Here is a 26,542-nt window from a genome sequence, read left to right as displayed (position 1 = left end):
ACCAAGCGCAGGCGTGCACGCGTACACACACGCGCGCGCGCGCGCACACACACACACACACACACACACCCCTACATACTCAAACAAGTCCATACACTACACACAACACCCTGCAACACACACACAGAAAGGTTTCTCCTCCATTACTCCATTTGATCAATTATAACCCTTTGAAAAGGAGACATGAACTCCCTTCCCTGCTTTAGTAGATGGCAGAACAGAACCTGTCAACAGTGACAGGCTTTACCCAGGCTCACACACTGCAGACTCTTTGTCTTTTTTATTATTTCAGAGTTGATTCAAATATTTATTACTATTATTATCATCATCATGTGTATAGGTGTTTTGGCTACATGTATGTCTGTGAACCATGTGTATACCTAGTACCCTGGGAGGTCAGAAGAGGGCATCAGATATCCTGGGACTGGGACTGGGACTGGATAACAGGTGGTTGTAGCCACTATGTGGGTGCTAGGAATCAAACCCTGGTCTTCCAAAGAGCAGCCTGTGCTTTTCCTAGGAATCAAACCCTGGTCCTCGGAAGAGCAGCCTGTGCTTTTAACAGTTGAGCCATCTCTACACACAAAGTTTTTTTTTTTTAACATTATTTATTTTGTTTTGTTTTGTTTTTGAGACAGGGTCTCTCTGTGTAGCCCAAACTGTCCTGGAACTCACTCTGTAGACCAGGCTGGTCTTGAGCTCTCAGAGGTCCGCCTGCCTCTGCCTCCTAAGTGCTAGGATTAAAGGTGTGTGCCACCACGGCCCAGCTAAAATATTTTAAAATTCAAAACTATTAATTATTATATGGCTATCAATGCAGTTCAGCCAGTCAAACCAAGTTCAATCCCTCCCTAAGATCTACATGGTAGAAGAAGAGAACCAACACTCATTGTCCTCTGACCTCCACATAAGCGTGCATATCCATGTACAAGCACAATAAATACAGAAACAACTGTGATTTTAAAAACCTACTAATATTACCTGTTTGCCTGAATACTTAGTTGCACAAATGAGAAGTTACTATAGAAATGAAAGCCACAGAAAAATTAAACGAACAGTAAGTTAATATGTAACTAATTAATGAAACTGTCTGTCTCCTCCCCTTTTTCTATAGTCATTTTTAAAGTAGGATGTCTGTCCACACAGACAGGCTTGTATCTAGAGTGGAAAAGGCAATAACAAAAGCCTCAGCACAGTGTGCAGTGCACGTGGCTGCCACAGGTGCAGACCACCACTGTCACTAGGTAAAGATGACAGCTGTGAGGCTTCCACTGTGCTCAGCAGATAAGAGCCTGCTGCTTCTCAGTAGACCTGAGTTCGGTTCCCAGCAGCAGAATCAGGGGGCTCACAACCACCTGTAACGCCAGCTCCTGTGAACACGTGCACTGACACACACAGACACACAAGTAAAAGAAAGCGTTTCAAAAGAGCCATGTACAGTTATGAAAACATGGCTTCCTCTCTCTCCTCTCTCTCTCTCTCTCTCTCTCTCTCTCTCTCTCTCTCTCTCTCTCTCTCGAGCACTTTTAAGCAGTCTGGATAAAAATGACTTCACTGAAGAAGTGCTACTTCAGGTGACACCTGAACCCAGACCTCAGTGTAAGACTCAGGATACAGCTCTCCAGACGCACAGGAGCTTCCAGTGTGCTCCTGCCACTGGCCCCAGGCCTCCGGAAGCTGTAGCAAACACATCGTTTTACAGAAGGAATGTATTCCTGGGGAAAGGATTCTGAAGGCAGATAGTGCTGAACCTACAATCCCAACACCCAAGAGACTGTAGGATTAGTGCACAAAGACAGTCAGAGCTACATACCTGTCCAACACCAGACAGGGCTACAAGTTCAAGAACAGCCTAGGCTGTACAATGAGATCTCTCAAGTGCTCACTTCAGCAGTACACATACTAAAACTGGACCGATACAGGGTAGCACGGCCCCTGCACAAGGATGACACACAAATTACATATTTTTCCATTACCATGTGCAATCAATAAACAATTGAATTCTCTTGGGGAAAGAGTCTGTTTTTCAAATGACTTCCTACTGTGAAAATGCACTTGGGAAGCTGAGCAAATAGCTGTACTATATAAGGCCAGCCTGCTACATACTGCGCTCCAGGTCAATCTGGGCTACAGGGTAAAACCTCACCTCAAAATAAAAACAAACCAAAATTCAGCTTTCAGGCTGGAGCTGCAGCTCAGAGCACGGTGCTCTCTCAGCATGTATGAGCCAATTTCCCCACACGCTAGTCAACAGCCTAGTACAGAGAGGACATAAGAGATAAACGCATTTAGAACCAAAGATTTCTAAAAATCCAAACGTCTATTTACTTAAAAATTTAGAGGAAGAAAATAAAATATAAACCATTCTATACTTGAAGGAAGATTACCTTTTTTTTTTTTAGGTTTTTGAGACAGGGTTTCTCTGTATAGACTTGGCCATCCTGGAACTCACTTTGTAGACCAGGCTGGCCTCGAACTCACATAGATCCACCTGCCTCTGTCTCCCGAGTGCCACCACCACCACCAGGCTTTGAAGGAAGATTTTAACCCAGCATGGTCTCTAATTTCTTTGATAGCCAAGGATGACCCTGAACTCCTGATCCTCCTTTCTATCTTCCCTAGGAGTACATTGCCCCAACCAATTTACATGGTGCTAGGTTCAAACTTAGGGCCTTGTTCCAAAAAAAAAAAAAAAAAGCCGGGCGGTGGTGGCGCACGCCTTTAATCCCAGCACTCAGGAGGCAGAGCCAGGCGGATCTCTGTGAGTTCGAGGCCAACCTGGTCTCCAAAGTGAGTTCCAGGAAAGGCACAAAGCAAAGCTACACAGAGAAACCCTGTCTCGAAAAACCAAAAAAAAAAAAAAACAAACAAAAAGACAAAAAAAACAAACAAAACAAAAAAAACTTAGGGCCTTGTCATTCTAGGCAAGCATTCTAGTACACAAGCTACAGTCCTAGCCCTTCAATATTACTTTTATATTTGCAAGTCAGGAGAGTCAAAAGAGTGATTTGGGTAGTTTTTCCCAAAGCACAGTTCTCTGCTTTAAACATGAGTAAAAACACCTAGGAGGGAAGTTAACCAATCCGATGAACTCCAAAAGCATACTAGATGTCCTACTCGGTAAAGCACCTGCACTACCAAGATGAGGACCAAGTTCAGACCAAGCTTCCACACAAGAAAAACCCAGGCCTAACGATGCACATCTGCGACCCCACCCCGAGTTTCTGCGACCCCACCCCGAGTTTACTGACCTGTCAGTCTGGCTAATCGGTGAGAGCAAGTACAGTGATAGGACCTGTCTCAAAGGTAAGCTGGGAAGTGACAGAGGAAGACACACAATGGTGACCTCTGACCTCTACATGTATGCGCGTGTGCGCGCACGCAGTAAGGTGCGGGATGTCCCTATACACAAACTCCCACCAACCCACTAAGGCTCCTGTAAACTTTAACAAGAACCAGCCGGCATGGCTCAGCTTAAGAGCACTTGATGGCCAGGTGATAGTGGAGCATGCCTTTAATCTCACAACTCAGGAGGCAAAGGCAGGTGGATCTCTGTGAGTTCAAGGAAGGCCAGCTTGGTCTACAGAGTGAGTTTCTGAACAGTCAGAGCTCCACAGAGAAATGCTGTCTCGCAAAACCAAAAAAAAAAAAAAAAGCACGTGATGGTCTTCCAGAGGACCAGAACTCAGTTCCCAGCATAACCACCTGTAACTCCTTGCTCCCTATTCTAGCACCTGCCTATATATGAGTACACACACACACACACACAATTTTAAAATGAATCTTTAAACAATTACAATGAAATTCATCAGGTCACTAAAAATTAGACATGAGAACCTAGACGCTCAGCAGGTAAAGGCACCTGCCACCAAGACCGAGAGCCAGAGTTTAATCCCTAGAGCCCTCACTGTGGAAGGAGAGAACCAACTTCTGCATCCTGTCCTCTGACCCCCACATGTGCACTATGGCACTCATGCACCCACATACATGTGCACACACAATAAATAGATGTAAATAAAGACATAAAAGTAGAGGGCCAGATTCAAAGGAGTAGGAAGGGACAAAGGAGCTGAGAGGAAGGTGAATATGACCACAACACATTCCGTACATGTACGAACAGGCATAATAAAATCCATTATTATAACTAACATGCTATTAAAATGGGGGAAAGATTTTTTTAAATAGGCTGGAGATAGCTCAGTGACAAACAAGTATAAGGCACTGGGTTTGATCTCAGCACCAGAGTAGAGAAGGAGGAAGACACCGAGAGAAAACAAAAAGAGGGACAATTCTGAAGCAGAAAAGAACATTAATAGAAAATCTAGTAAAAGACAAGTGAGGTCTGAAGCTTATCTTGGTGAACTGTGAGCGTCTTTGTCTGTCTGTCTGTCTCTCTCTCTCTCTCTCTCTCTCTCTCTCTCTCTCTCTCTCTCTCTCTCCTTTTTTTTCTTCCAGAGAACATACAGAGTTTCTCTGTAGTGCTGGCTGTCCTGGATCTCACTCTGTACACCAGGCTGGCCTTGAACTCAGAGATCCGCCTGCCTCTGTCTCCTGAGCGTTGGGATTAAAGGCGTGCGCCACCACTGCCCCACTCATTTCTTGCTCTTACTGATCAAGCTAAGGTTATAAAACATGCTAAGATTAACAAAGTGGGTACAGGATATAAGACAAGGCCAAGGGGCCCTTCTACTCCTTCAGCAACCTTTCTGTAAGTTAAAAGTTAGTTTCCGGCTAGACAGGGAGCACAGCAGGTAAAGCATCTGTCAAGCAAGTATGAGAACCTGAGTTCATGTCCTCAAAACCCACTCAATGGCCCCAGTGCTCCTTATGGGGAGGGCAGAGACAGGAGAATCCCAGGACATTCATGGCCCGACCAGCCTGACACTCACAGCCACAAACAGAGTTCCTGTCTCAAATAAGCTGGAAGGCAAGACCCAAGGCTGTCTTCCAGACTCCTCAAGTGGATCATGGACATGCACACCAGCATTCACACAAATAAACACACATGAACATACATCAGAAACACATATCCCAAAAGTAAATAAGCAAAATTAGTTCAATAGTTCTTTTTAAATGAGGGGAGTTGACAAGAATTTGCTCCTATTTAAATTCACATGTTAATGTCACAGACCTTTACAACTTGAAGAAACTAAATAAATGATTAAATACAAATTATTGGACAAAGGGCTACGTCACAAAGCATTTCAGTAACACACCTAGAAATAGCATGAAGCCTTCCAATTTTCTAAGTTCTAAAACGGAAACTAGGAGTAACCATATATCAGGAGCATAACAGACAAGGAGGGGTACCCAATTAGGTAACTGTCAATGTTACAAAAGCTCTCAAACCACCAAGATTTTACATAAAATAAATGCTTAGGCAAGTAACCCTTTCCTCGCTAAGCTTATAAGCAGAGGGAAAACAGGGGCAGAAAGCTGAATCCAAAAACCCCCAAGTTCCCTTTCAACCTAAAAAAAGGACAGCTGGAGAGATGCTCAGTGGCTAAGAGCACTGCTGTTCTTGCAGAAGACCTGGGTTCAAGTCCCAGCACCCACATGATGGCTCACAACCATCCTAACTCCAGTTCCAGGGATCTGACACCTTCTTCTGCCCCCAAGAACACCAGGCACAAACATGGTACACAGATATACATGCAGACAAAATAACCCAGACATATAAAATAATAAATTTAAAAAAAGAAAAAACAGCTCATGGAAAGACTCTTTAAATACACTTCAAACTTTAATCTTCAAACACTTTTGTTTTGTTTTGTTTTTCAAGACAGGATTTCTCTGTGTAACAGTCCTTGGCTGTCCTTGAACTTGCTTTGTAGACCAGGCTGGCCTCGAACTCAGAGCTCTGCCTGCCTCTGCCTCCTGAGTGCTGGGATTAAAGGTGTGTGTCACCACATCTGGCCTCAAACACTTTAATTGTTGTTGTTAAATTCACTCAAACATATTTTTAAATTTTCTAAATGCTGAGCTAAGGTACACTTAGATGTCTGGACCTTTATGATTTTTAAAAAATATTATCTTCCTTTTCTTATTACTTGGATGTGTGTACAAACAAGTCATGTATGGAGGGGTGTTCAGAAGACAGAAGAGGGTATCGGATCCACTGGAGCTGGAATTATAGGCAGTTGTGAGCCACGCAACTTAAGGACCCTCTTAACCACTGAGCCACCTTTCCAGACCTCCTCTGTAATTTTTTTTTTAAATCAAGAATGAAATCACTGACTGTCCACACCAACACTCAGTTTTTACTGTTGCCTAAGATTTCAGCACACTCAGCCACTTACCACATGAGAAGGGTCTAGGCTAAGGGCACATGTTCCTGTCAGCTTTAGAAACAACAGTTACCTCAGGAAGTTGAACTGCTTCCAAATTCTATTTCTGAAAGAACGACAATGTAATATTGAGAGTATCAGCTGCCTCAATTAAGCCTCAAGAATTCAAAAATTTTAATCATTAGATACTTGATGGCATTAAAATTCTGCAGGTTAATGAAGACCCACTTCCTCTGCATATTTATTAGTGACGTACCAAAAAGTAGATATAACCTTACTGCTCTATTATTTAAATTTCAAGAGGAAGAGCTTTTGTTTGTGTGTGGAATGTTTTTTACTACAATTCATAAGCCCATGTTTTATTAAACTCATACGGTTATTCAAATACCTCTCTTCCTTTTCTGAGAGAGCACCTACTATGTAGCCCTGACTGATTTGGAACTCCCAATGTAGACTAGCCTGGCCTTGAACTCACGACATTTACCTGCCTCTGTCTTTGCTTCCTGAGTACACACACAACATTAACATGTGAAAAGGTTGAATGGGAGATTGTATTTGACAGAAGCCTTAAATTCAGAATGTAGATAAAAACTAAAAACTCAAAGGGGCAGGAAAGATAACTCAGCAGTTAAAAGCACTTGTTTCTTGCTCTTCCAGGGGACCCAAGTTCTGTCCCTGGCAGTCAGGTGGCTTCCAACTACCTATTAACTCCTGCTCCAGGAGATCTGATACCTCTTCTGGCTTTCTCAGTTACCTTGACACACACATGCACACCTAGCTATAAACACACATACATGCATAATAATTAACCCTTTTAAAAGTGGAGGGTGGCCCACACCTGCAATCCCAGCACTCAGAAGGCTGAGCAGGGAGGACCTCAAGTTCTAGGCAAGCCTGGGGTACAGAAAAATAAATGAATGAATGAATAAATGAATACATAGATGACTGGTGTAGTTTAAATAAGAACAGCCCCCCCCCCATAGGTTCATAAATTTAATGCTTGGTCACCAGGAAGTGAGTGGCACTATCTGAAAGGATTAGGAGGTGTGGCCTTTTCGGAGGAGGTGTGTCACTGAGTGTGGGCTCTGAGGTTTCAAAAGCCGAGGCCAAGCCCAGTGTCACTCTCTCTTCCTGCTGCCTTTGAGGATCGAGACGTAGAACTCTCAGCTCTTTCTCCAGCACTAGTCTGACTGTCCTGCCATGCTCCCTGCCATGATGATAATGGACTGAATCTCTGAAACTGTAAGTGAGCCCCAGTTAAATACTTTCCTTGTAAAAGTTGCCATAGTCATGGTGCCTCTTCACAGCAAGAGAACACTAAGACAACTGGGTAAAAGATATGAACAGATTATTTCTGACAAACAACAAACGGCCAATACAACATGAAGAGGTGCTCATGTTCATTAGCCACTGGGGAAATACAAATCAAAACCACAAGGAAAAAAGCTACACATCCAGTGGGAAGACCCGCAGACAAGTAATGACAAAGACAGACAACTGCCACACCCATACACAGTTATAAGGTAACAATGATGCAGAGGCTCAGGGAAAGTTTGTCAATTCCTCAAAGTGGGAACCCAAAGTTTCCTCATGGAACGCAGCAACTGTACTACTAGGTTTATACCCAAGAGAAACCTAAGCAGGCTTTTCGGCTCTTCATTATCCAATAGCCAAATGTTTCACACAACTCAAATATCTACCAACTGGAAAATGAATAAAGATGGAGAATGCAGAGCACCACTCGATGCTGACAGCAGAGAGGTCAAGTAATGATTCATGCTCCAACACAGATGAACTCTGAAAGCATCATGCTAAGGAACAGACAGCCGTGACAAGACAACTCATTTCATTCCTTACATATACAGAAGGCTCAGAAAGAGGTGAATACTTACACACAGAAGTATTAACTATTGCCTGGGGCAAGAACTAAGGAAAACAGGAGGCCTAATGATCTGCTCCTTTTGGAAGTGATAAAAATGTTCTAAAACCATAGTGATGGGGGCTGGAGAGATGGCTCAGCGGTTAAGACAATTTGTTGCTCTTGCAGAGGACCTGGATTCTATTCCCAGCACTCCAGTTCCAGGGGACAGCACTTCCTTCTGGCCTCCATGGGCAATGCACACATGTGGTGACAGAGACACAGGCATAACACCCAGTGACACATAAAGAAGCCGGGGTGATGGGTGGACAACTTTCCATGGTGTCGTCGGATGGACTCCAAACTCCTGACTGTAGACTCTGAATGAGCGATTCCCAGCCTCGTCCTATCCTACTGCACGTCCATTAGATGTGAATAAAACTGTTTAGACATAAGCAAGATGTGGTGGCACACACCTTTAATCCTGGCGCTCAAGGAGCAGAGGCAGGCAAATCTCTGAGGCTGAGACTAGACCAGTCTGAGTAGCAAGTTCCAGTTGAGCCAGAGCTACACAGTTTGACCCTGTCTCAATCACCCAATCAACCAACCAGAGGAAATATAAATAACTGAAGGGACCAGCATGACAGTGCAGTGGGTGAGGGGCCATGCAAGCCTGGCCGCCGGCTCGCCCGCCCACCCGAGTTCAATCTCCAGAGCGCAGACAGAGGGGGAAGGAGGAAACAACTCCTGCAAGTTGTCCTTTCTCTCTCTCTCTCTCTCTCTCTCTCTCTCTCTCTCTCTCTCTCTCTCTCTCTCTCTCTCTCTCGCACGCGCACACAGTTTAATGGGAGGAGTGGGCTGGGCAGTAGAGATAGCACTGCTGTCACTAACACTTGATGCTCTTAAAGAACTGTGTTCCCAGCACCCAAGGCAGGCAACTCTCAACTATCTCTAAATTCAGCTCCAAGGGACTCAAAGCCCTGTTCTAATACTTGCATTCACATGTACATATCCACAAGGCATACACACACACACACACACACACACACACACACACACAAATATATATATATATATTTTTTAAATATGGGTTAGACAAGTCTAGATCCAGGGCTATGAGTTGGCCAAACCCAACATCCACCCTATATATTAACTGAGGAGCACCTTAAGGTGCTGGTCCTGCAGATCCAAAGCTGCAGGATCTCCACAACACAGAGCAACAACAGGATATCCAAGAGAAGTCCCAGTGAGGATCCAGTGTTGATAGTGTAGCATAAGCCAGAGCCTCAAACCGGACCAATGACTCCTTGCAATGAACATTTACAAGTAAAGATGTATGGACTAAAGGGTTTACTGTGTGACTCACCGGGACACACAACAGCTTCCACAACAAAGTTTTTTTTTTTTTTTTTTTTGGGATGGGGAGGTTGCAAGGGCAAAGGGTGATTACGAAGGAATGGGAAGATGAGTGGAACTGGGGTGCAGATATGAAATCCACAAAATAATTAATAAAAAGTTAAAACAGAAAGCTGGGTGTGGTGGTGCACACCTTTAATCCCAGCACTGGGGAGGCAGAGGCAGGCAGATCTCTGTGAGTTGGAGGCCAGCCTGGTCTACAAAGTAAGTTCCAGGACAGCCAGAGCCGTTACAGAGAGAAATCCTGTCTCGAAAAAACAAACAAATAGGTGGGTTAGGGAAATGGCACGTGACTGAAATTGTTTGTTGTGTAAGCATGAGAATCTGAGTTCAAATCCCTGGAGCCCACATTAAAACCGAGGAACAGTCACATTCATGTGTGTCACCCCAGTGCTGTGGGGCACTAGGCAGGAGGACAGCTTCGGCTTCCTGGTCACCAGTTTAGCTCAGGGATAGTGAGAGTTTGTCTCAAGAGGATAAGGAAGACAAGGATACAGCCAGACATCCAACATCCTTCTCTGGCTTCCATGTGTGCGCAGGTGCACACAGACCACATACACACCACAAATACAAAATTAAAATGTTTCAAAACTTGGGGGTGGCCTACAGTCCAGTGGTAAAACCACTGCCAAGCATAGGCAAGGCCTTGGGTTTGATCTCCAGCAAGGGGGGGGGGGGGGGGGAGTGAGCAATGTCTTCTTCAGACTCACTCCAAGCCCCTCAGAATCTAGACCCATTTTCTCAAGCATTCTACCACCAGAATCCGACGCTCACAGCACTCAGGTGGGACCCTTAGGACCCAGGATCCGCTGTGCTTGTTTCTGAGGGGTCCCTACTCGTAATTCACTTCCTCTGCACATCCACACCCTGACCCCTTTTTCTTTACACCCACTTTGCAGTCAAGTTGTTCGTTTTCTGGTGGTGGTGGTGGTGGTGGTGGTGCTTTTTTGAGACAATGTCTTATGTAGCCTAGACAGGCCCCCACTTACTATGTAACCAAGGATCACTTTGAACTTCTAATCCTCCTGTGTCCGCCTTCCACACACAGTTTGCAACGCTCTTTTCTATTTTTAAAAATTATTTATTTGCTGAGTGTGTATGTACATGTCTTTGCACCAGACAAAGAGAAAAGACAGCTTGTGGAAGTCAGTTCTCCACCACATGGGTACCTGGGACCAAACTCAGGTGGTCGGGTTTGGCAGCAAGCGATAATCAATTTTCTGGCAGCAATAATCTGGCCAGTCCTCAAGTTTCTTATAAACTGTTTTCCAGGGCCCCACAAAGCCTAGCAAAAAGACAAGCGGTGCCACCTCACTTTCTCACAGGATTCCTTCCTACTCTCACAGTTAGAGCTCAAGGACTTGCACTGCTGGGTAATTTTCTGTTTCTTCCTAGTTGGACCCTGTCATTCCTTCCTTCTCTGTTCCCACCTCAGGCCTGCTTCCCTAACCCAGATCCCTCCAACGCTATCCCTCCTCTCATCATTCACTCATCACAGAAACACTTCTGAAACTAAGTTAGGAAATCAAGAAGCTGGTCTTGGTGGCTAGAGGCTGAAGCAGGAGGACCACCATGAGTCTGAAACCAACAACTTATGCTACATATCAAAATCCTATTTCAAAAATACCAAAAAATAAACCAGGCATGATGGTGCACGCCTTTAATCCCAACAAGGGAGACAGAGGCCAGGAGATCTCTGAGTTCAAGGCCAGCCTAGTCTACATAGTCAGTCTCAGGACAATCAGGGCTACACAGAGAAAACCCTGTCTAGAAAAACAAAAACAACAACAGAAGAAGAAGAGGAGGAGGAGGAGGAGAAGGAGGGGGAGGAAAAATCTAAAACTAGATAATCTGAACGTATTTTCCAAAAACTAAGAGTTTAAGTCCATTAAAATTCAGATCCATACAGAGCGGGAGTTCAGCTCAGCAGCCAAGCATACGATCAGCTCCCTTGTGTACTGCCAGGACACAACCCTGACACAGGTGCCTCAGTGACACACAAGAGCTCAGTGGCCATACTCTATGAGACCCCTTAGAAACCAGGCATGGTGGCACACGCGTGAATCCCAGCACTAAAGGCTAAAGCAGAAGCTGACTCTGTCTAAAACCAAAAAACAAACCCCTTCCCAATCTTAATCTTCTAAGGTTGACAGGAAGTGTTTCCAAATCAAAGTCTAACATCATAGGGGCGGAGGTCTTATGAGATCAAGTGAGAAGACACACACACACACACACACACACACACACACACACACACACACGGATTTTTTACCCGTTTCTCTGTTTTTTAAATTTTCTGCTAAAGCCAGGCACAGTGACAGTGCCTTTCATCCCAGCACTTGGGAGGCAGAGGCAGCAGATATCTAAGTTCGAGGCTAGCCTGGTCTACACAGTAAGCTCCTAATGTTACTTCATATGATAAACCCGATTTTAACCTGATTACACTCTATCTGACTATACATGTTGCTCCTGTGGCCTCTGCATGACACCCTAGTCCTCATCCCCATATCTAAACCTAGAACCCAAGCTAGCCCCTTCAGATTTGTTCACTGGGTCAGCACTATTCCATCTCAAAGGAAATCACACAAGATTTTCAATTTAATCGTGTATCAGTACGATGCAATCTCAGGACAAAACTGAATGCTGAAAGTGAGTTAAGATGCCATGCACATTACCCCTAAAACCAAGCACTATTCTAAGTCCTGCAAGTCCATGGTGAACGGGGACAGAGAACACATCTGCCTCCGTGGCACTTACATTCTATCAACAAACGCTAACATCTTAAGAGTCAGGAAGCACACAGTGGGCTCAAAACACACAAAGAAGCTATAGTTAATAAAGGTCACAAAAACTGACAAGTTTCAAATGCACTTAAAATAGACTGAACTATCTCCGATTTCAGCTGAGGCACCAGGAGAGTGAAAGGCTCCTCCTGGTTGGCAGCAAGCCAAAGAACTGGAAGTCATTTGAGAATCCCGAAGTCTCATGGGACCCTGCGGCATTTCATCCATTGCAATCTCAGCTGTGCTTCGGCCCTGCTGAAGTAATCTGCCTGCCTCACAATCAGGAAACCCTCTCTTACTCTAGTAACTCCAATGCTCTTCCCCTAAACTAAAATAGCTCTCACAGAGTTTATTCCAGAACCAACTTCCTCTCATACCTCGTAATGAACTCATACCTCGTAATGAACTCACTATCCTTACCCAGAGTGACCTAGTCACTGACTGTGGCAACCTTATTTTATAGTCTCAAACCAACTTCATACAGCCTACAGTATGACATCACAGAAACATTTCAGTCTCTGACAAAATCTAGTAGGAAGCCCTAAACTAAAGGTTTCTTTTTCTTTCTTTCTTTTTTTTAAATTTTAATTTAACTTTATTTTATGTGCATTGGTATGAGGGTGTTGGATCCCCTGGAACTGGAGTTACAGACAGTTATGAGCTGTCATGTGGGTGCTGGGAATTGAACCCCAGTCCTCTAGAAGAGCAGCCAGTGTTCTAAACCACTGAGCCATCTCTCCAGCCCCAAACTAGAGGTTTCTTATATGAGCAAGCTATCTTCCTTGGGTCCATGTTAGCATTCTTGGAGGGCCAATAAATTGCCACAGAAACATGTCACTGTCCACCAGACACACAGAGATATCATTAACTGGTCCACATAAGTCCTGTCCTATACTTGCAATAGCAAAACACACCTTCAAGCGCATCTTCAAAATCCCAAGCCCTTGGAATTCAAGGTCACTGACCCCTTCACTGCAGAGAAAAGGAAAAGAGATGCTCCCAAGTATTCAACCAGACTATTACAACATAACACTTCTAGAGACAGGAGAGTCAGAAGTTCAAGGTCATCTTCAGTTACATACATACAGAGTTTAAGACCAGCCTGCCCTACAGGAGACCCTGTCTCAAAATTAAATTAGTAAGAGCAAACACAAACCCACCAAATTCAAAACCAGCACTTCTGAATATATCAAGCTCGATCTTGTATTTTAGGGTTAACAGGAATTACTCCAAAATTAAAGTTTAATATCAGAAGGGCAATGGTCTTTTTTTTTCTTTTAAAGATTGGTTTATTTTAGATGTCTTACTATTTTATGTGTACCGTCCATGCGTGCGTGCGTGCGTGCAGAGCCTGTGGGGTCTGGTCACAACAGGGCATCAGATTCCCTGGAACTGAAATTACAGACAGCTGTGAGCCACCATATGGGCTCCTCTGCAAGAACAGCCACCGCTCTTAATCACTGACCATCATCCAGCCCCAAAGGGCAATGGTCTTGTGGGATAAATGGGAGGATGACACTGAAGGACCAGTGAAACACATATGTTCAGACCATCATGTAGAAGACACCCTGAATCTACAGCAATCATATCTACAGTACTTCCTCTGGCTCCCCATATGGGGTAGGCAGACATAAAAGCAACATGACTACAATCTACTAAAATTTCCTGCAGCAGCCACAACTGGGAAGAGCCAGGTAGCTGGTGGGCAGCTCTAGGAAGCTGGATCAACTCTTACTCAAGGGTCTAACCTGCTCAGACATCAACTCCCTCCACGAAGCTCTAACTCTGCTGTCCACAGACCAGACTCACAGCCAAGTGGTCACTGAGTCCTATACCTCAAGAGTATCCTGTCTATTTGCCTGTTGGAACCAGTCTCTCTGAGGGCAAATGTTATCTCAGCCCTGGACCTAGCACCAGTCTGGAACACAGCAGGTGATAAATAAATGAGTAAATTCAAAAACTTACACTGGAGCCTCCAGAGAGACAGGCAAAATGTGTTCATTCTCGCCATTACATGTAAAACACAGTTTTCAATTTTGTTTAAAGAACCTCCCTCTCAAGACTGATCAGAAACATCAAGGTAAAACAGCAACTTATTAGTGCCAAGGTAGCCTAACTCAGTCTGACCAACACCCACCCCTCTGTAAGCAGTCACCCCACTGAAGGCAGGAGTGGCTGTGCTACATACGACAGGCACCTGGGGACTCAACAATCCCCATTGTGCATCTGCCTCCCTTTCTCCTCCTCATGAAGATCTGCCTTCAAAAATTTGTGTGGCTTGCCTTGGTTTGAAACTGTGCAGCCCAGAGATCTGCCTGCCTCTGTCTCCCAGCATTCAAGATTTGACACTTGCTCGCTGGAGAGGCTTAGGAATGGAGAAATACTAGACACCAGGGCAGCCTCTGCATCCCAGCTGCTAGCTATAAGGGGATTTTGCTGGAGGCCTTGCTGACTCTTGAACAAGCAGAAACCCGAGCTAACTCCAATAGAGGGCCCCTATGCTGTTAGACTCAGTGAGGGAAGAGAACATACTTGTCTAGCAGTATGTGGCTGTGAACTAATTAAAACCCTGGGCAGCAGGGCTGTGTTCTAGATTACTCCACATGGCTTCTCTCAAATACAGGAGAAAACTGAGTCTTCCTCCCAGCCCTACATGCAGGCTGCTAACCCAGCCGAGGAAGAGGGGTGCCATGGGTTTGGCCTTGGTCATTAGTCTGCCACACACTACCTTTCACCAGCACAGGAAATGTAACTAACTTCCCTGAACATCAGTACCCTTGTCTGGAAAACAGACAACACCTACCTTATCAGATATCTTGGAAAAATTAAATAGACTCCTGCATATATGACTTCTAGAGCAGTGGGTATTATCCAAATCTAGTTATCGGGAAGGCAAAAAAAAAAAAAAAAAAAAAAAAAAAAGACATTACAAGCTTCTCCCGTAAAGAACAGCTTAAAATCAATGGGAGAAAAATTAAAAACAAGCAAAAAAAGCAACGGGAATATCGCAAAGACCGAGAGAACACTTATGACAAAGGAACTAGAGACACAAGTCATCTTCTGGTCAACACGGATCTCCACCTAGTTCTGCTCCTGGGGAAATCTACTGTCTCATTTTCTTTTTCTTCTTCTTTTTTTTTTTTTTTTTTTTTTGTTTGTGAAACAGGGTCTCTCTACATAGCCCTGGCTGTCCTGGAACTAGCTCTGTAGACCAGGCTGGCCTCAAACTCAGAGAGATCTGCCTGCCTCTGCCTCCCCAGCACTGGGATTAAAGGTGTGCACCACCACAGCATGGCATAATCAGCAAATTTCTTTTTTTTTTTAAAGATGACTTATTTATTTGTATTTTATGTGCATTGGTATTTTGCCTGCATGTATGTCTGTGTGAAAGTGTTGGATCCCCCTGGAACTAGTTATAGACAGTTGTAAGCTGCCATCTGGTTGCTGGGAATTGAACTCTGGTCCTCTGGAAGAACAGACTGTGCTCTTAACCACTGAACCATCTCTCCAGCTTTCCCTGGCTCATTTTCTTAACTGGCTGCCCCAAAACAGTAAGAAGACTCCCCAGGAGTGTCAGCAACCCTGAGAGAAGTCACACCCTGAAGTCTCCCATACAGGGAGAATACTGTATTCCTAACATATGGAACAACCCTTCTGCTCAAGTGGGCACCTAACTCAAGTTCATTTATCCAGAATTTTCTGAAAGGTAGGCAGGCAGGCAGTCTCAATCTCCAGAGCTGGGATTTAATGGGAAACCCAGAAACCCCCTGAAGAATTTCAGTAGAAAGTCTGTGTAAGGACAGCTTTTGATCAAAATGTCAGTTATTCTGTCAGCCAGAAAAAGGATGTCCACTGTCAAGATTCTCAACAGAGCCGTCCCAACTGCAACAGAGAGCTGAGCATATCTCAAGCCAAATATTCCCAAGCTGCGATTTCACCCAGTAGAAGCTTCAAGCTGGCTTCTGTTCCAGAAACCCTCAGCACATTCTCCTTGCTTTTAGTACTTTTCATGTTAGGTAGCGTTTTTCTCCTCCCAGACCTCGCTCTGCCAGGAGCCATCCTTTGACTCTTTGCAGTCTATGTGGCCATTTCTCCTTCAACTGGCTTCAAGGGTCCTTCCTGCTGTGCAAAGCTGATGCCTCCTTAGAAACAGCTTCAAGTTTACATTGAAATCCCTTGTTTCCAACACTTCCCTTCATTTCGATTGACACTTGAACACTCAGTACAAATGAAGGACACCTGGCCATACAACCCCTTCCAATACTTTAATATACAGCTTAAGCTAACTAATTTGAAGCAAGCAATTGTACCCATATATTCTGAGATCTACTCAAGCCACGGAAAGAGTAACTCCAGCTCTGCATTTCAGCCCAGGGCTTCACGGGTACAACTTACTGATGTCTATGGCGCTTGCAAACCCAAATGCCCACATTCCCTCCAGTTGGAAAGCAGAATTGCTCTACTTCAATCCATTTCCGACCTCTTCCATTACCAGGTGACACTATTTTACACTCGTGTGTTCGGAGAAGCCTGCAGCCTGTGCTTCATTTACTATCTAGATAAACGCTTACAATTTAGCAATGCAATCTTGCCAGGTGAAAGGCAGGAACTGTAGAATACATCAAGTGTAAAATGTCAACTGCCTTGAAATGGGGCAAAATGCAACCCTAAAGCAACATAGTTGGAATCAATATTGTGACGAAGGATTTAAAATGATGTCCTCTGAAAAGGGCACCTTAAACTTACTCATCTTTAACAGATGCATCTTCTATTCTAAAGAAAAGATAAAAATTTAACTCGAAGCACCAGTCACCACTTCCAGGCTGTAACCAGCTGTGAGTCTTTCCAGTCCTTAGACTGTGAAGTGCACGGAGAAAAAAAAGCACAGGTGGGATACTCAAGTCACCCGGGATTCATAGCCAAAGAAGCCACCAACTTCACCACGGGCTGTCACATACAACACTGTGATTCCCTAGTTGCTATTCTGTATGTCACGAGCACATACTATGTGCTTCCTCTGGTTAACTCCCTAAAAGAGGCAGGTAATGAATAACTCACTTGGTCCTGAGACAGAAACCTACAAGCACAGTCCATCAAGAAAAACAACCCTAAAATTAGGAAGGAATTTGAACTAAGTATGAAGTGAAGCTAGGTAGATGAAGCGACCCAATTCTACCCTGAAGCAGGCTAAGCAGCCAACCTGCTCCTTCACAGGCCAGCAGCTGCGCATGTGGGTCAGAAGTAACTGGGTTTTCCATGAACACTAAACATTCTCAGCAGTGAGCAAGCACTTAACAGAACCACGCAGGGTCAAAACGTTATGAAATCAATGCACACACCACACTGGAGCTCTGAAAGATGTGGACTAACAACACTTAGAGAACACAGAAAGGACACTTGACAGAAAGCAAGCCATGACCTGAGGTGACCCAAGGGAAGTGTTTTTCCCTTCTCAAAGTAACCAATACAGGCAAGAATCAAACTAGACGTAAAAGATCTGCAGCCCTCACCGCGGCACCTACTAGCTCAAACAGCACGACTATGTCTACAGTCAAATACAGGGTGGCAGATGCCAAAGTCACAGCACAGCAGACATCCAATAATCATTTGTTGATTTTCACAAGTACAAGGGACGGTAGGGAGGAGGGGCGAATGATGAAATGTTACTCTCAGGTAGGCAACAAACACCTTGCTTGCTAAGTGGTGGTGGTGCTGCGCGGCGGCGAACACTTTTAATACCAGCACTCTCGAGGCAGAGGCAGGCAAATCTCTTGAGTTCGAGGCCAGCCTGGTCTACAGCCAGGGCTACAATACATAGAGAAACCCTGTCTCCAAAAAAACCGAAGAAGAAAAAAGAAAAGAAACACCTTGCTGAAGCTCCATGGGAGCCATGAATTCGACGTTTTATTCTGATTAAAACACCTGGTCACCAAGATTTTTTTCAATCAAAGCTGTCCCAACTTCGACATCATGAAATTAAGACACATTCGAAACTAGACTCTTTCTCAGGAGTCCTGGTACCGTCCAGCTATTAGGCCTATAGCGGGGCAAACTTACTAAATAAAGCCCTTGGGGGGAAAAATGTTCAGCATAACACCAGTCTTGGAAGAAGTGACACTTCTGGGGGTGCTGGGTAATGTGAGTTAACTTCCTCTTCCTTTAAAAAGGTCAAAGACAGGGAAGAGTCCACTGTAACATTTCCTACTTAGCCAGTTCCACCACAAACCACAACACAACTCTTAATTGCTTAAAAAAATATATATATTAAAAATACATTAGCCAGAGGTAGTGCTTTTTGTACACTTGCACTATAGGCAGAAGACCTAACTTACCTCGGGAACGAGCTGATTCGTTTCGAACAGGAAATTTACCTTTAATAAAGTTTACCGTGGATTCGAAATAATAGGGAGGCCACCGAGCCCCGCAGAAGGCAGGGCCTCCCAACAATCAGAAAAGCCTTGCCTGCAGGGCTGGTTCCAGGCACCAGCAAATTCTGCCCAATAAAGGGGAGGGGGCTTTCAAGGGTAGGGTTCCCCCAGATCCACAAGAGCTGCAGAGGCATGGCCCGGTGGAGCTAGTGTACACGGTACCGCAGAGGGTCCCGGGGTCCCAGCAATGCTGCCACCGGTGCACCCCAAAAGCTCGGGCCAAACCCGGAGCACGGGGCTTGAGCGGCTGCCCGTCCCTTCCCTTGCTGGGCTGTGGCGGCAGGCAAGGAGGCTCCCACTAAGGGTCGCTCTGGACCGCTGGAAGGTGAAAAGGATACTGTTGGGGCGCCGGGGTCTGGAGGGCCCTGATGTTGGGGTGAGGAGGGGCCGCCGCTGCCGCTGCCGCTGCTGCTGCCGCCGCCGCCGCTGCCGCCGCCGCCGCCGCCGGGTGAGGAGGCGGTACCGCCGCCGCTGCCGCCGCCGCCGCCGCCGCTCCGGTGCCGGGTCCGGTTCCTGCTGCAGCCGCTGAGCCTGATTTCAGAGCCGGTTTCTGCGGTAAACTCATGGCAAAGCGAAGCCACCAACCCCCCCAGAGCGGGACCGGGCGCGCCGGGGTGCAGGGGCCGGGGGCAGCGGAGGGGCGGGATGGGGGCAGACCCGGGGAGGCGGCGGGAGCGGGGGGCCGGGGGGAGGCTGGGAGGAGGAGGAGGAGGGGGCCGGGACCGGTCACACACGCCCTCCGCCGCCGCCGCCGCCGCCTCCGCCGCCGCCGCCGCCGGCAGCAGCAGCCGCCCCGCGGGCCAGCACCACCGGCTGCCGGTCTCCGTGACAACGCGACCCCGGGGAGGGGGGGGCCGGACCCGGCGGGGGCAGGAGGCGGAGAGACCGGACCTTTCACGGCAATATCCTCATGGACCGGCGGCGGGGGGTCTCTGTCCCCCTCCCCGGGGGAAGCGGCGCCCTTCTCGGTAGCGGGGCTCGGGCGATGCGGACGGATTTTCTTCACTCAACGAGCAGAGCATCCAACATGGCGCTGCGGCCGCCTCCAGCAGTCCGGCAGGACGGCCGCTCGGAGCTTTTCGGCTTTTTTCGGAAAGGCTCGGCGGGCCGAGGGTAGAAAGCTCCTTCGGCTCTTTCCGGAGACTGGGAACGGCCGGGGTTCTTCGGGAGCTCTCGGGAGCGTCTTCGGCCGCTGCTCGGGAGAGCCGCTGGAGCTGACTCTATTTCTCGGGAAAGATCGGTGATCTGGGGCTGCTGAGGCTCTCCGCCCGCACGGTGTCGGGCGGAGGGAGAGACCAAAGGAGAGGTTTTTAGGGAGAGAGCCCTCCCCTGAGGCCCAGCCTGGAAGAACAATAGTAACGGCACCCGAGGCCAAGGTCCGCCGAGACCTACCAGCGAGCGTCGAGAGGCGCCGGAGGGAGAAACCGAGCCGCTGTAGAGGGAACGGCTAAGCCAGAGCGCACGGCGACTGATAGGAACCCGCCTGCCGCAGGGACTTATTAACATAACAGATGCTCCTTGCCGGCACTTGACGTCGCAAGTCACGGGCATTATGTCGACACGTCGTCCTCGGATGCTCTTAAGTGCGAAATGGAACGAGGAGGCCCAGAGAAGAAAAGTGACTTCCCCAAGGTCACCCAGCTGGGAATGAATGGAGCGAATCCAGAATCTGGATTCCACCTTCTCTGAGATGAATCTTGCCTTCTAGGATGCAAACGGACCTGCCTTACCAGCAACTTTGACCCAGGGCTCTTTAGGGTGGATGTCTTTCCGAGGCCTTCCCCAAGACTGGAGAGGCCTTTGGCCACAACCTGTAGTCGGCTCCCCATCATCGTTTGCTGAGGTGACACTTGTTGATAAGGTCCCCTCCTCCCACCTCCATCTACACTTTACACACCACACTTGCACCCCTCAGTAGGAGTCTTATCCCCAGCACACAGTAATATTAAGTGAAAAGGAGTCACAGGCATCTACGAATTATGAAGATTCAGAGTATTCATTAGCTTGTATAGTCCCAAGAAATAGGTAATATCCATTCTTACTAATGAAGAATCAAAGAGGCTTGACTATCATCCACACAAAACGAAACCGAAAAATTTGAGGCTCAAAACTGACAGATTTTGCTAAGGCCATGTGACCAATGTAGTGGACAGAGGTAAAACTAGTGCCCTGGACCTGAGGACATACCTAAGTGGTAAAGAATGCTTGCCTTGCAAGCATGAGGACCCCAGTTCAGTCCCCAGAATTTACTCAGAAAAAGTCTAGCATGATGACCTGTGTTTCTAATCCCAGCACTGAGGAGCTGGTGACCAACAGATAGATCCCTCAGGCTCACTGGCCAATGGGCACGCTGTGTCTGGTGAGATCTAGGCCAGTGAGAGGCCCTGTCTCAAAAATAAAAAGGTGGACAGCACCTGAGGAAGAACACCTGAGGTTGTCCTCTGGCTTCCACACATGTGAACATACACACACAAGACTATTAAGACTGTTCTGGGCAATGGTGGTGTGTATCTTTTAATCCTAGCCTTGAGGATGGGGGAGCAGAGGCAGGTGGAGCTCTGAGTTTGAGGCTATCCTGGTCTACAGAGTGGGTTCCAGGATGGCTAGGGCTACACAGAAAAACCCTCTCTCAAAAATCAAAAAAAAAAAAAAAAAAAAAGATTGTGTTCTGATTCCTACTACATTGGTGGGTCTGGGTGCTGGGGTGTAGGTTGGTATTTCTGGGTTTGTTAGCTTGCTTGTTTTATGAGAGAGGGTCTCAAGTAGCTCAGGCCAACTTCAAGTCCCTGTGTGCCTGAGGATGATCTTGAACTCCTGATCCTCTTGCCTCTACTGGGATTGCAGGCATCTGTGCCCTGCTTGGGTTTTTTTGCTTTTTTTTTTTTTTTTTTTTTTTTAAGCTTTACATGTAGTGCGTACTTAATTCATGACAACTCCTGGGAGCCCCAGATGCTCCCAGAAGGGTGAAAGAGCACCTGGAAGGCATGTTCCCCACCACCTCTACCTGGCTGAGCCTCCTTCCCATCTCCTGACCAGGACACAGCAGCTACTTCCTACTATGGCATCCTCAAGTGTGGAGTTCCCACTCCTCTTCAGGCTTGAGTAACTCCAGGGGAAATTCCCAGGTGGTCCTTCAGTTCCCCAGCTTCTCATCACAGGTTCTGAGATCTCAGACTTCTTTATCCCAATCAAAATCTGTTCCCAGCGGAAAGATTTGACTTCTTGTTTACAGTAGGCTGATAGCAGATTGATAATTGCTTAATTGTTATTCTTTTCTGAGCTAGTTTCCTTTTTTTAATCTTAATAATAGCTACGAGCATCATGCAATTAGCATGGGCCCGGCCTTTGCTAAGCCTTTTGTGAGCATTATCGCTTTCAGATAGATCCTGGGCAAAATAATGTTAAAGTGTAGATAAGATTCTGACCTCAGGCAATCAAGCAGGAGAAGCCCAGAGAGCAAAGTCATAGAGATAGGGCTTTCTCCTTTCATCCAAAGCATGAGCCTTGGGGCTAGAGCTGTAGTTCAGTGGTAGAACCATTGTCCTGATTTCATCATTTCTTAAAAAGCTGACCCTGGAGCCATGGTTGAGTGCTTGCTGAACACGTACAATCCTTCTCAGCACTCCCACATCCCACAGAGCCGCTAACACCGAACACCTACTATGTGTAGACATTTTTCCTAGCTTAACTCATTCTCCTGACAACACTGTAAAATGAGTGTTATTCACCAGCAAAGAAATTAAGACTCAAGGACCTGAAAAGGTCATTTGTGTGACTTCTAAGTGGACATCCTGGGCTTCAAACCCAAGGCATTACTTCTACATCTGTCAGACAGCTTGCCTTCAGCATAGCAACCCTCTCATCACAGATAGATACTGGCAAGAAAATCTGATTTGGTTGTTAAAGAGAGGGCTCACAGGTTGTGAGCAGTGGCTGCTCACCCAGAGGACCCAGGTTCAATTCCCAGTACACATGGTAGCTCACAACCATTTCTAACTCTAGTTCCAGGGAATCTGATGCCTTCTCCTGGCATCCTTGGGTGACAGGCATGTACATGCACAGACATATAGCAGGTAAAACACCCCTACACATAAAAATATTTAAAAATCGGATTTGATCACCTTGTCCATTAAGAGCTTTCTATGAGGACCATCGAAATAGCTTAGTAAGTGAAAGCCCCTGCAGCCAGGCGTGATGACCTGAGACTCCCCAGAACCTTCACTGTACAATGAAAGTAATAGGAACAGGCCCCAATGTGGGAATGGGGCCTTTGTTGCCAAGAGACTAGGGTGGCTACTAACTAAGGTTAGAAGAGGAGCCTGGATTCTGAAGGATCTTGGATTTAGGCTAAATTTGAAGGCATTTTGGTGTTGGGGGGAGAAATTCATGGTATTCATGGAAGGCTCTTATTTTCATTTAAAATGTGTGTGTGTGTGTGTGTGTGTGTGTGTGTGTGTGTTTACATGGATGCTGGTGCCCACAGAAACCAGAAGAGGACATCAAATCCCCTGGTGCTGAAGCTAACAGGCTTTTGTGAAGCTACCTGATACTAGCGCTGGGATTGAACTCAGGTCTTCTGTGAGAGCTATACACATTCCCAACTACTGAGCCATCTCTCTAGCCCCTAGAGAAAGGTCTTAATCCCCTTGAGCCTAGGTTTTCCTCATCTGTAAAACAAACCCCACCTCCTGGAGTCTGGGGAATAAACACAGAGTGCTTACCCAGGGATTTCCTGGTGCACAGTGATTTTTTTTTTTTTTTTTGGTGCATTTTAACCATTATGACTCATTTATGCAGAGACATTTCATTGTCCTTTAAAACTCCCTCTGATGTGGCTAGCACTCAAGTGGGATATGAAATTTGAATGACTTAATAATTGTAAATTGCCAGAGGATTTTATGTTACCCCACAGGAATCCTGGGCAACACAAGCCAGGCTCTGCCTCACCACATAGGGAGAAAGCAGGGCCAGAATATCCTAGAACAGGCAGACCTCATGCCCAAGAGGAGTGTTGTGGATGGTTAGCAGCTATTCCCAGAGCCCGCCGCAACCTGTGGCAAAAACCTGTGTTCCCTGTGCACCGAAAGGAACACTCATTTTATGCATGCTCTCGGGGGCATTGCTGTTTGCACAAACATGAACTGGCTCTGGGCTCAGGAAACCCTTCAATTTCTTTTTTTTTTTTTTTTTTTTTTTTGAGACAGGTTCTTCCTGTGTTGCCCAGGTTGCCTCCTAACTCTAACTCCTGGGGTCCAACAATCCTTCTGCCTCAGCCTTCCAAGTGAATGAGACAATAGGCACATCACCACATCCAACCCTTAGATCTAGAAGCTTTCATTCTTCTTCCTCTCTTTCCTGCCCTTCTCCCCAGTGTTAGGGATGAACCCAGGACTTCACATATACTAGGCAAACTACCACCGAGCTATAATCCCAGCTCTACTTGTGTATGTGTATTTGTTTTGTTTTTTGTTTGTTTGATTTCTGAGACAGGGTTTCTCTGTGTAGTTTTGGTGGTGCCTGTTCTGGATCTCGCTCTGTAGACCAGGCTGGCCTTGAACTCACAGAGATCCGCCTGGCTCTGCCTCTCGAGTGCTGGGATTAAAGGCATGTGCCACCACCACCCAGCAACCCTTTTGGTTTTCTGAAATAGAGTCTCACTCTGTAGCCCAGCTGGACTGAAATTCCTTCTGTAGCCATGCTGACCTACAACTCAAGAGCATCCTCCTACCCCAGCCTGTGCTGGGATTACAGGCCTTAGCCAACACACATGGTCCTTTCTCTTGATGTATTTTGTTTGTTTGGGTTTTTTAAAAAGGTAGTGAAAGGTTTCTGTACCCCAATATTAAATCTCTCCACTGACTCAGTAAGCCAAATCAAGCCAAATTAAAAATAAAAGACCAGGTTTATTGGCAAAATGCTCTGGGTAGCCTTTTCCTGCCCTGCCCCCCCCCCCCCCCCATGAGACAGGGAGAGGAGACTGGGAAAAACCAGGTAGCCGCTCTCTAGGAAGCAATTTTATTACCCTGTAGGTGTGGTCTTGAGTAACCAGGGGAGGAGCCGCTGCTTGGGGGGGAGGGGAGTAGAATGGGGTTGTGAGACTGAAGCAGAGCTTCCAACTGAACATCACAACCTTTTTTGATATATGGGCACTGGTTCAAGTCTGGCTACTTCCTGCTGGCATGGGACAATGTGGAGTCGGGAGTCAGTGGCCTCACACTCAGGGGAAGGTGTGGGTGAAGAAGCATTCAATTAACTGCCATCCTGGAGACCTCAGGGATCTGTTTCTTGAGGAAGACGAGAAGGCAAGTTGCTAGGAGAAAAAATAGGTTGTTATCACCGGCCCTATGAATGGTACTAGCCATGGAGAGAATGGAGATTGCCAGTAAGAATGGAATGGAGATGTGCCCTGGCTGTACCAACAAAGAGGGATGAGCAAGGCAGAAGAAGAGCAGATAGGCCCTTCATTGGGTAAATTTAGAAAACCAGAGGGTGGAGGGTCCCAGTTACTGGACAGACCATTTATCCTGGATAGGTGCCCACTTGAGCCTGGAGAGATGGTACCAGAGCTGATGTCCCAGGAGCTTGGCAGCTCAAGGGGTGATGAGGATCACGGTGTAGTGTCCTGTCCATCGGTGTTCTAGAGACTTAAGAGATAGCTGTTTGAGGAGTACTCGGTCCCCCAGGGAGAGTGGGGTGGCTCAGGGGCAGTTGGGTCCGTCGGTGTTGGGGCAGGAAGACAGCTGTCAGCATGTGAACGGAGAAGGGACCTCAGGAGGGAGAGGTAGGGGAGACCAGTGGAGGGGTCTGGCCAGGAGGTGGTGAATGAGGAGGAAGGGCCTTTCCTAAAGGAGCTCAAAGGGCCCAGGCCTGTAGGAGAGCATGGGTGGCCTGGAGTCAGGCAAGGGCCAGGGAGGAGAGAGGGCCAAGATAACCTGAGTTCAATGGACAGATTTGGTGAATTATTTTTTGATGAGTCCATTGGCCCTCTCAACATTTTCTGAGGATTGTGGGCATTAGGGAACATAGAACTTCCAGGAGATGTTGAGAGCTTCCACTCAGTGACCCTGGCAGTGAAGGCTGGCCTGTTGTCCATTTGGATGGTCTGTGACATGGCAAACTGAGGGATGATGTGTTCAAGGAGTGCCTGAGCCACCACATCTGCTGTTTCCCTGGAGGTGGGAAATGCCGCTATCCATCCTGTAAAAATGTCAATGAGAATTAGGAGATAATGGAGCTTTTTATGAGTGGGCATGTGGGTAAAGTCAACCTGCCAGTCCTCGCCCGGTTGGTGTCCTGGTGCAGGGGCTGACATATCTGGAGGGCCCCCTTGGGTTGGCCTTGGCACAAGTCAGGCAGGCGGAGTGAACCTGTAAAATACGGGCTCAAAGATGGATGGGGTCAAAGAGGGCCTCTAAGAAATGGAACAAGCTTTGGGGCCTGTGTGTAAGATCTCGCGGATGTCTGAAATGACAGACAGTGCCTGACTGGGGGAGGATGAGGTGGTTATTTAAGTAGCACCATTCATCCTTTGTCTGCGTGGCCCCTTTTTTCAGGAGTTCATCCCTCTCCTCTAGTTGATAACAGGGCTGATAGGAGGGTGTCAAAAACAAATATGTTCTGTTGATCCAGTGGAGCTGGAGGCCAACCCCGGGCTACTGAGTCAGCCCTGGCATTGCCTAGGGCCACTGGTTCCTTGGAGGACTGATGTCCCTGACAGTGGATTATGACTACCTCTGCAGGGAGCTGGAGGGCCTCCAAGAGCTTGGCTAT

At 46.7% G+C, this 26,542-nt stretch overlaps 1 protein-coding gene and 1 pseudogene across 1 annotated transcript in view; one reads left to right on the top strand and one right to left on the bottom strand.

The window, feature by feature from the left end:
• The window catches only part of Eif4g3 (eukaryotic translation initiation factor 4 gamma 3), a 230,406-nt gene extending 210,634 nt beyond the window's left edge, over positions 1-19,772 (bottom strand). The window contains exons 1-2 of the mRNA XM_059255251.1: positions 19,664-19,772; positions 19,111-19,303 (exon numbers count right to left, since the gene is read on the bottom strand). The gene's annotated coding sequence lies outside the window, so the exon portion shown is untranslated. The remainder of the gene's footprint in view (positions 1-19,110; positions 19,304-19,663) is intronic.
• Positions 1,879-1,969, top strand: LOC131905382 (U6 spliceosomal RNA; annotated as a pseudogene).
• Positions 19,773-26,542: the final 6,770 nt, after the last annotated feature.

The sequence above is a fragment of the Peromyscus eremicus genome, chromosome 2, assembly GCF_949786415.1.
Source record: "Peromyscus eremicus chromosome 2, PerEre_H2_v1, whole genome shotgun sequence".
Classification (NCBI taxonomy): domain Eukaryota; kingdom Metazoa; phylum Chordata; class Mammalia; order Rodentia; family Cricetidae; genus Peromyscus; species Peromyscus eremicus.
This window is presented reverse-complemented; position numbering and strand designations above follow the sequence as displayed.